Source organism: Cervus canadensis, chromosome 4 (genome assembly GCF_019320065.1).
Source record: "Cervus canadensis isolate Bull #8, Minnesota chromosome 4, ASM1932006v1, whole genome shotgun sequence".
In the NCBI taxonomy this organism is placed as follows: Eukaryota; Metazoa; Chordata; class Mammalia; order Artiodactyla; family Cervidae; genus Cervus; species Cervus canadensis.
The window spans coordinates 100,320,128-100,329,761 of NC_057389.1; the positions used below are offsets into that span (position 1 = coordinate 100,320,128).

The 9,634-nt window shown below is 41.4% G+C and overlaps 1 pseudogene; it reads right to left on the reverse strand.

Moving 5' to 3' along the window:
- Positions 1 to 7,796: 7,796 nt before the first annotated feature.
- On the reverse strand, positions 7,797 to 8,745 carry LOC122440995 (annotated as a pseudogene).
- Between the last annotated feature and the right edge of the window lie 889 nt (positions 8,746 to 9,634).

The following is a 9,634-nucleotide window of genomic DNA, read 5'->3' on the forward strand; positions in this document are numbered from 1 at the left end:
CCTCATAGAATGAGTTTGGAAGTTTACCTTCTTCTGCAATTTTCTGGAAGAGTTTGAGTAAGGTAGGTGTTAGCTCTCTCTAAATTTTTGGTAGAATTCAGCTGTGAAGCCATCTGGTCCTGGGCTTTAGTTTGCTGGAAGATTTCTGATTACAGTTTCGATTTCCTTGCTTGTGATGGGTCTGTAAAGATCTTCTATTTCTTCCTGGTTCAGTTTTGGAAATTATACTTTTCTAAGAATTTGTCCATTTCATCCAGTTGTCCATTTTATGGCATAGAAGCTGCTGGTAGTAGTCTCTTATGATCCTTTGTATTTCAGTGTTGTCTGTTGTGATCTCTCCATTTTCATTTCTAATTTTGTTAATTTGGTTCTTCTCTCTTTGTTTCTTAATGAGTCTTGCTAATGGTTTGTCAATTTTGTTTATTTTTTCAAAAAACCAGCTTTTAGTTTTGTTGATTTTTGCTATGGTCTCTTTAGTTTCTATTGCATTTATTTCTGCCTTAATTTTTAAGATTTCTTTCCTTCTGCTAACCCTGGGGTTCTTCATTTCTTCCTTCTCTAATTGCTTTAGGTGTAGAGTTAGGTTATTTATTTGGCTTTTTTTCTTGTTTCTTGATGTAAGCCTGTAATGCTATGAACCTTCCCCTTAGCACTGCTTTTACAGTGTCCCATAGGTTTTGGGTTGTTGTGTTTTCATTTTCATTCATTTCTATGCATATTTTTATTTCTTTTTTGATTTCTTCTATGATTTGTTGGTTATTCAGAAGCATGTTATTTAGCCTCCATATATTTGAATTTTTAACAATTTTTTTTCCTGTAATTGAAGATCTAAATCTTACTGCACACTGTGGTCAGAAAAATGACTGGGAATGATTCAAATTTTTTTGAAATTTTCCAAGACCAATTAATGGCCAGGATTTGTGATCTATTCTGGAGAAGGTTCCGTTGACTTGAAGAAAAGGTGAGGTTTGATTGTTTTGGGTGAAAGTCCTATAAGATATACAATTAGGTTAGCTGTCCATGTTATTTAAAGTTTGTGTTTTCCTTGTAATTTTCTGTTTAGTTGATCATCCATGTTGTGGAGGTGGGGTAATTAAAGTCTCCACATTATGTTGTACTATTATTCCTCTTTCATACTCGTTTAGTGTTTGCCGTACATATTGCGGTGCACTCCTAATGTTGGGTGCATATATATTTATAATTGTTTATATCTTCTTCTTGGATTGATCCTTTGATCGTTTATGTAAGTGTCCTTCTTTGGTCTCTTTTCACATCTTTAAATTTTGAAAAGTCTATTTTATCTGATATGAAGTATTGCGACTCCTGCTTTCTTTTGGTCTCCGTTTGTATGAAATATTTTTTTCCAGCCCTTCACTTTTAGTCTGTATGTGTCTCTTGTTTTGAGGTGGGTCTCTTGTAGACAGCATATATAGGGGGTCTTGTTTTTGTATCCATTCAGCCAATCTTTGTCTTTTGGTTGGGGCATTCAACCCATTTACATTTAAGGTAATTATTGATAGGTGTGGTCCCGTTGCCATTTACTTTGTTGTTTTTGGGTTCACGTTTATACAACCTTTCTTGCATTTCCTGTCTAGAGAAGATCCTTTAGCATTTGTTGAAGAGCTGGTTTGGTGGTGCTGAATTCTCTCAGCTTTTGCTTATCTGTAAAGCTTTTGAGTTCTCCTTCATATCTGAATGAGATCCTTGCTGGATACAGTAATCTAGGTTGTAGGTTATTCTCTTTCATTACTTTCAGGACGTCCTGCATTCCCTTCTGGCCTGGAGGGTTTCTATTGATAAGTCAGCTGTTATCCTTATGGGAATCCCTTTGTGTGTTATTTGTTGTTTTTCCCTTGCTGCTTTTAATATTTGTTCTTTGTGTTTGATCTTTGTTAGTTTGATTAATATGTGTCTTGGGGTGTTTCGCCTTGGGTTTATCCTGTTTGGGACTCTCTGGGTTTCTTGGACTTGAGTGGCTATTTCCTTCCCCATTTTAGGGAAGTTTTCAGCTATTATCTCCTCGAGTATTTTCTCATGGCCTTTCTTTTTGTCTTCTTCTTCTGGAACTCCTATGATTCGAATGTTGGGGCGTTTCACATTGTCCCAGAGGTCCCTGAGGTTGTCCTCATTTCTTTTGATCCTTTTTTCTTTTTTCCTCTCTGCTTCATTTATTTCCACCATTTTATCTTCTACCTCACTTATCCTATCTTCTGCCTCCGTTATTCTACTCTTGGTTCCCTCCAAAGTGTTTTTTATCTCATTCATTGCATTATTCATTTTTAATTGACTCTTTTTTATTTCTTCTAGGTCTTTATTAAACATTCTTGTATCTTTTCAATCTTTGTCTCCAGGCTATTTATCTGTAACTCCATTTTGTTTTCAAGATTTTGGATCATTTTTATTATCATTATTCTAAATTCTTTTTCAGGTAGATTCCCTATCTCCTCCTCTTTTGTTTGACTTGGTGGGCATTTTTCATGTTCCTTTACCTGTTGGGTATTTCTTTGCCTTTTCATCTTGTTTAGATTGCTGTGTCTGGAGTGGACTTTCTGTATTCTGGAGGTCTGTGGTTCCTTTTTATTGTGGAGGATTTACCCAGTGGGTGGGGTTAGACGATTGGCTTGTCAAGGTTTCCCGGTTAGGGAAGCTTGCGTCAGTGTACTGGTGCGTGGAACTTGATTTCTTCTTTTTGGAGAGCAATGGAGTGCCCAGTAATGAGTTTTGAGATGGGTCTATGTGTTAGGTGTCACCTTGGGCAGCCTGTATGTTGACATTCGAGGCTATGTTCCTGTGTTGCTGGAGAATTTGCGTGGTATGTCTTGCTCTAAAACTTACTGGCTCTTGGGTGGTGGTTGGTTTCAGTGTAGGTATGGAGCTTTTGGATGGTCACTTATTGCTTAAAGTTCCATGTAGTCAGGAGTTTTTTGGTGTTCTCAGGTTTTGGGCTTAAGTTTCCTGCCTCTGGATTTCAGTTTTATTCTTCCTGTAGTCTCAGGACTTCTCCAACTATACAGCACTGATAATAAAACTTTTAGGTTAATGGCGAAAAGATTCCCCCCTGTTAGGGACACCCAGAGAGGTTCACAGAGTTACATGAACAGGAGAAAAGGGAGGAGGGAGATAGAGATAAGCAGGAGGAGAAAAAGGGGGACTCAAGAGGAGAGAGACAGATCTACGCAGCTGTCTGTTCCCAGAGTGTTCTCCGTATCTCAGACACCTACAAGGATTCACAGAATTGGATTGGGAAGAGAAGGGGAAAGGAGGAAATAGAGGTGTTCTGAGGTAGAAAACAGAGAGTCAAGATTGGGAGAGAATAATCTTTGGTTTAAAGATAGGGCTTCTCTTTTTTTTTTTTTGGTAAGGTTATAGTGTAGTGAAAATGAAAATGAAGAGTAGTAGAGGAGTACTAGAGGACTTTAAAAGAAATAAGAGAAAAAGAAAAATAGAAAATAAAAGAGAAAACGGAAAGGAAAAAAAAGAAGAAAAAAGAAAAAAAAGAAAAAGAAAAAAAAGAAAAAAAAACAAACAAAAATAACAGAAAAAGAAAGAAAGAAAAAAAAAAATTTTTTTTTCCCCTAATTAAAAAAATCGTAAAAATCTATGTAAATGAAAGTTAAGGAGTAATGGGGGAGTAATAGGGAATTTTAAAGGAAAATAAAAGAGAAAAAATAAAAAAGAAAAAAATATAAAAAGAAAAAAAAATTTTTTTTTTTTTCCTTACTTAGAAAAAAAAAGTAAAAATATATCTAGGAGTTTCTCTGGAGCTGCTGCGGTCAGTGTGGGTTCGGCTCAGTTTCAGATAGCTCCTCGTTCCAGCTTACACTTCTCGATATCTACAGGGCCCTTCCAGTGAAGACGGTGTTTTCTAGAGGGATTTTAATCTGTTGCACCAGTCCCTTCTGAAGCGGTTCCCTTTGTTTATTTGGCTTCTGTTTGCCGGTCTCTTCAGAGCCTCATTTCCGCCCTGACACAGGCAGGCGGAGGTGGGCTCTTATTCAGTTAGCTAGTTCCGTTGCGCTGCTGGGAGGGGCTGACGCTGCGGGGATGGGCTGGCGCTGCGGGGCGGGGCTGACGCTGCGGGGCGGGGCTGACGCTGCGGGGCGGGGCTGGCGCTGCGGGGCGGGGCTGACGCTGCGGGGAGGGGCTGGCCCTGCGGGGGCGGGCTGGCGCTGCCGGGAGGGGCTGACGCTGCTCTCTCCGCCTGCCGCTGCTCAGGCTCCCGGCCGTTCCACATGGAGCGCGCCCCGCGCTGCGCTAGGTTCCAGCCCTCGGGTGCCACACAAAAGCGCGGAAGGAAAAGCTGCGCCTGCTCTCTGCGCCCTCCCCGCCAGAGCGGTCCAGGCAGCGAGGGGCTTGATGGGCGCACTATCCCCAGGTGTGGCGCACTCACTCCCTTCCGCGGGCCCAGTCTCAGTTTCCGCTGACGCCAGTCGGGTGCGCGCGCCTTCCGCCCTCTGCGTCCCCAGCCCCAGTCCCCGCCCGCGCCGGTCGGGTGTCTGCGCCCTGTGTCTCGCCGCGACCTTCCCCTCCCCCCTGCCTCCTGCCTCCGGCGGGGCTGGGCGGGTCCGCAGCCTGCGACCTCTTCTTGGGACTTTCTCCGTCCCTTTGTTCTGCGAACGGCCGGCAGTGTGTTCCGGCCGGTTAATTTTCTCTCTTTTGGTCTCCCACAGTTCAAGTTGGCACCTCACAGAAGTTCCCTCCGATTGTCCTCAGGGCCCTCAGGCCCGGACCCTAGCCCAAGCAAGGCCGCCTAAGACTCCCTTCCCGGGACGGGTCTCCGTCCTTAGCTCTTTTGTCTCACTTTTTATCTTTTATATTTTGTCCTACCTCCTTTCGAAGACAATGGTCTGCTTTTCTGGGCGCCTGATGACCTCAGCTAGCGATCAGAAGTTGTTTTGTGAGGTTTGCTCTGCATTCAGTTATTCTTTTGATGAATTTGTAGGAGAGAAAGTGGTCTCCCCGTCCTACTCCTCCGCCATCTTGGCTCCTCCTCAGGTAGTAAGCTTTTTGACATTAGTTTTAGTAATATCTATTCTAGATATATATCTCCTCAGGCAAGGGAAACAAAACTAAGAATAAATAATGTTACTGTATCTTATTAAAACCTTTGTATAGAAAAGAAAATCAATAAACTGAAAAGACAAACTACCAATTGGAAGAATATGTTTACAGTGGGTATATCTGATAAGCAGTTGATATTAAAATATACAAATGACTCACATAACTCAACAATAACAACAAAAGAACTAGATTTTAAAATGAGCAGAGGACCTTAATAGATTTTTTCAAGAATACTGGAGTGGGTAGCCTATCCCTTCTCCGTGGGATCTTCCTGACCCAAGGATCAATCCTGGGTCTCCTGCATTGAAGGAGAATTCTTCACCAGCTGAGCTACCAGTGTGCCCTCAGAAAGACATGCGGATGGCCAACTGACCCAGGAAGAAATGTTTAACGTCACTCTGTCAATTCCCCTACTTGTGAACGACTTCTGTTCTGAGAGTGTGTTCCAAGTTCTACTTGTTTGTAAATCCAGCAAAGTTAGCCTAGGTACCTAACTTTTACAGATAATGCCAGACACAAACTAACTTACATGACTGGATATGTGAACACATGTTTGCATTTTAAAAGTTGGCAACTTGAAGGTTCATATGTAGGGCACTTACTGTAATTACTAAGGAAATGCAAATGAAAACCACAATGAGATATTACCTCATAGAGATATTACGCCTGTTACAATGGCATTATCAAAAAGGCAAGGAATGAGTGTTGGCGATCATATGGAGAAAAGGGAAACCTTTTTATTGTAGAGAGTACCTTTTTTCCATCATATGTTATTTGCTTATTATAAGCTAATTGTCCCATATGTGTGCCTCGTTGGTGTGAATTTAAGTTGGTACAGCTACAATGGAAAACAAAATAGAGACTCCCCAAATAATTAGGAACTATCATATGATTCAGCTATTCCACTCCTGAGTATTTATTCTCAAACATGAAAGCATGAATTTTTAAAGATGCATGCACCCTTAATTTCATCACAACAGTATTTAAAATAGCCAAGATATAGGGGAAAATATGTGTAAATATGTGTATGTTCATACATACACAATGAAATACTACTCAGAATGAAAAAGATGAAACTTTTCATTTGCAACAACATGGATAAAATTTGAGGGTGTTTTGCTAAGTAAAATAAAACAGATAGAGGAAGACAAATGCTCTTTGATTTCACTCATATATGGAACAGAATGAACAAACAAAGTTAGTAAATGAGCACTCCAAAGCAAACAAGATCGAACATATAGGGTTAATGGCTTAAAGGGGATCGACTTCATCATGATGAATGGAAACTAAAGTTTTGCTTGTGAGTGCTCTGTCCCATATACAGAAGTAAAAAAAAAAAAAATTGTTTGTACACATGAAGCTTATATGATATTATCTCAACAAATTACATATCAATTAAAAATGAATAAAAATGAAGACATATATACTGGTGTTTTCTAAGATCATTCATCCATTGAAAATAGAAGAAAAATAAAACATTACTGAATTGAAATTGCACCTGTGTTGGACAGGTTTGTTGAGATGGCCCTAAGTGAAGCTTTCTCTGTATCCATGTCTTTTGAAACGTGACACTGAAGCACCTTGCATTAGGAGGAGGTGTCTCTTTCTCCACCTTTGTATCTGGGCTAGACTTAGGATTTTTATTTGCTTGAGTCCATAGAATTTGGTGAAAATAATGGTGTGCCTTGAGAGGACTGAGTGCATTTTGCTGAATTCTCAAATAACTCTGCCTCAGAAACATGAATAAATCCAGTTGGGCTACCCCAAGCTTAAGAGGACCTACAGAACAGAGCTTCACGGTCCCAGCCAAGAACATGATAAGTCAGCCTATAGCTAGCTGGGGGCTTCCCTCATAGCTCAGTCGGTAAAGAATCTTCCTGCAGTGCAGGAGCCCTGGGTAGGGAAGGTCCTCTTGCAAAGGAAATGGGAACCCACTCCGGTATTCTCACCTGGAGAATCCCAAGGTCAGACGAGCCTGGCAGGATACAGTGCATGGGATCACAAGAGTCGGACATGACTTAGGGACTAAACGACCACTAGTTGATTTCCCAGTGTATTAGAATGCTCAACCAAGATCAACAGAGCCTCCTCGGCTGACTTTCCTGTAAATAAATACACAGGAGGATTTGAGCAGAGATCAGCACAATTCCAAACCATCCATTTTAATAAAACAATGTCACATCTCTTGCTATTAAGACAGATTGTTATGTAGCAATGGCAAACTGACACAACAATCAAAAGAAACAGAAATGAAGGCAATTATAATAATTTCCCAGAGCTTCCCAGGTGGCTCAGTGGTAAAGAATCTGCCTGCAAATGCTGGAGGCACAGGAGACGCAGGTACAATCCCTAGGTCAGGAAGATCCCCTGGAGGAGGAAATGGCAATCCACTCCAGTATTCTTTCCTGGAGAGTCCCATGGACAGCGGAGCATGGCGGGTTACAGTCCAAAGGGTCACAAGGAGTTGGACATAATTTAGCGACTGAGCTTCTTGCCATTTGTTAAATTTGAGAGAGTGGAAAATCATAAAAGTGAAAAACTGATGGATATGATAGAAATCACTAAGGCTAATCAAGTGAGTTACATAAAGTGCAATGAAGGAGGCAAAGTCAAAATATGAGAATTTCAAGAAATAGAGGAGCAAATTCTCTTTTCACAATCTGACCAAAAATTCTGATCAGAGATTTATAATTTCAGACTCTGAGGCTTTGAAACTTTAAATTATGTCCCCTTCTTTATCCCACAACCATGGGCCTTTTTAGAGCTGCCTCTCTGAAGAATGCTCGCAGAGCCCTCTTTATGTCTTTGTTCCTCAGACTGTAGATGAAGGGGTTCAGCATGGGTGTGACCACAGTGTACATCACGGAGGCGATTGCACTTGAATGTGCTCTGTGAGTAGCAGCAGAGCTAAGGTACACTCCCAGGCATGTGCCATAAACTAAGGAGACAGCTGAGAGGTGAGACACGCAGGTGGAAAATGCTTTATATTTACCCTGAGCTGATGCAATTCCACATATGGAGGAAGCAATCCTACAGTAAGAGTAAAATATGCCTGCAAAGGGACCAGCACCCAGTAACCCTGCTGCAAAAGACATGGCAATTTCATTAAGGAGGTGGTCAGAACTGGCAAGTTGGACCAGCTGTTTGAGTTCACAGAAATAGTGAGGGATAAACACATCTCTACAAAAGGACAGCCTTGATACCGTGAAGGTCTGTATCAAGGAATCCAGGACACTGACGGCCCAGCTAACTAGAACCAGAATTACACAGAGCTGGGGGTTCATGATGACCGTGTAGTGAAGGGGGTGGCAGATGGCCACAAACCGATCATAGGCCATCACAGTCAGGAGGAAGTCATCCAACCCTGCAAACAGTATGGAAAAATGCATCTGGGTGACACAGCCTTCATAGGTGATGGCGTTGAAAATATATGTTCTGCAGCATCTTTGGGATGGTGGTGGAGGTGAAACAGATGTCTATGAAGGACAGGTTAGAGAGGAAGAAGCACATGGGAGTGTGGAGGTGGGAGTCTGAGCTGATGAGCAGGATGATGAGCAGGTTTCCAAACACAGTGACCAGGTACATGGAGAGGAAAAGACCAAATATGAGGGGCTGCAGTGCTGGTTCCTCTGAAAATCCCAGAAGAAAAAATTCTGAAACCTTTGTGAGGTTGCTTGGTGTCATTTGTCGATGTTGACTGTAAAGAAACATGACAATATGATTCATTTTCACAAAAAGGCCCATTATAGTGTTGAAAAAATACACTCTGTATTTTGCTTAATTATATTTAATTATATTTCTTAATTAATTTCAATATTTTGCAAGAACTTGGTCTTCTTTAGGAAATTCCCTCTGTCATTTCTAACTTGCAAATGTGTTCCAGTTTTAGCATTTTCCCCAAGATGTCATGTAATCCACATATTTAATGAGAAATTTTTTCATTCCTTTGGGCACTATATATTGAGTGACACAATATCTCAGGTACTGTCTAGGAAATGTGCATACGGTGCTGAAATATGAAAACTTAAAAAATCTGTCCAAGAAGAAAAAATATTATGTGCATGTGAGTGTGTGTGTATGTGTGGGCTCGGTCATGTCTGACTCTTTGTAACCTCATGTGCTGTAGCCTGCCAGGCTCTTCTGTCCATCTATCCATGAGATTTCTCACGACAGAATACTGGAGTGGGTTGCCATTTCCTCCTCTAGGATATATATGCCTGGGAAATGGTGAAATGTTCTATGTAGAAATTTGAAAGCACGTATAAGGGAAAGACTTATGAAGGGCTCCTATTATTTAAGGCAAGACATGCAAAGAATAGTTATCATTTGAACAGAGACCTCAAGGAAGAGAGAGCAGGAGCCATGAATGTGCCAGGCACAAGAACTTTGTGCCTGGCAGAGAGAATAGCCAGTGCAAAGACCCTGGGGAAGGTACCTGTCTAAGATGCCCTAGTTTTTAAAAAAAGACACTAATGTGGGAGGGGTTAATGAGGGGAGAGGATGAGAGCAGGAGGGAGAGTGAGGAGAGATGGAGCCAGAGGAGGCTGAGCAATAAGGTGGGCTCCCCACTGCT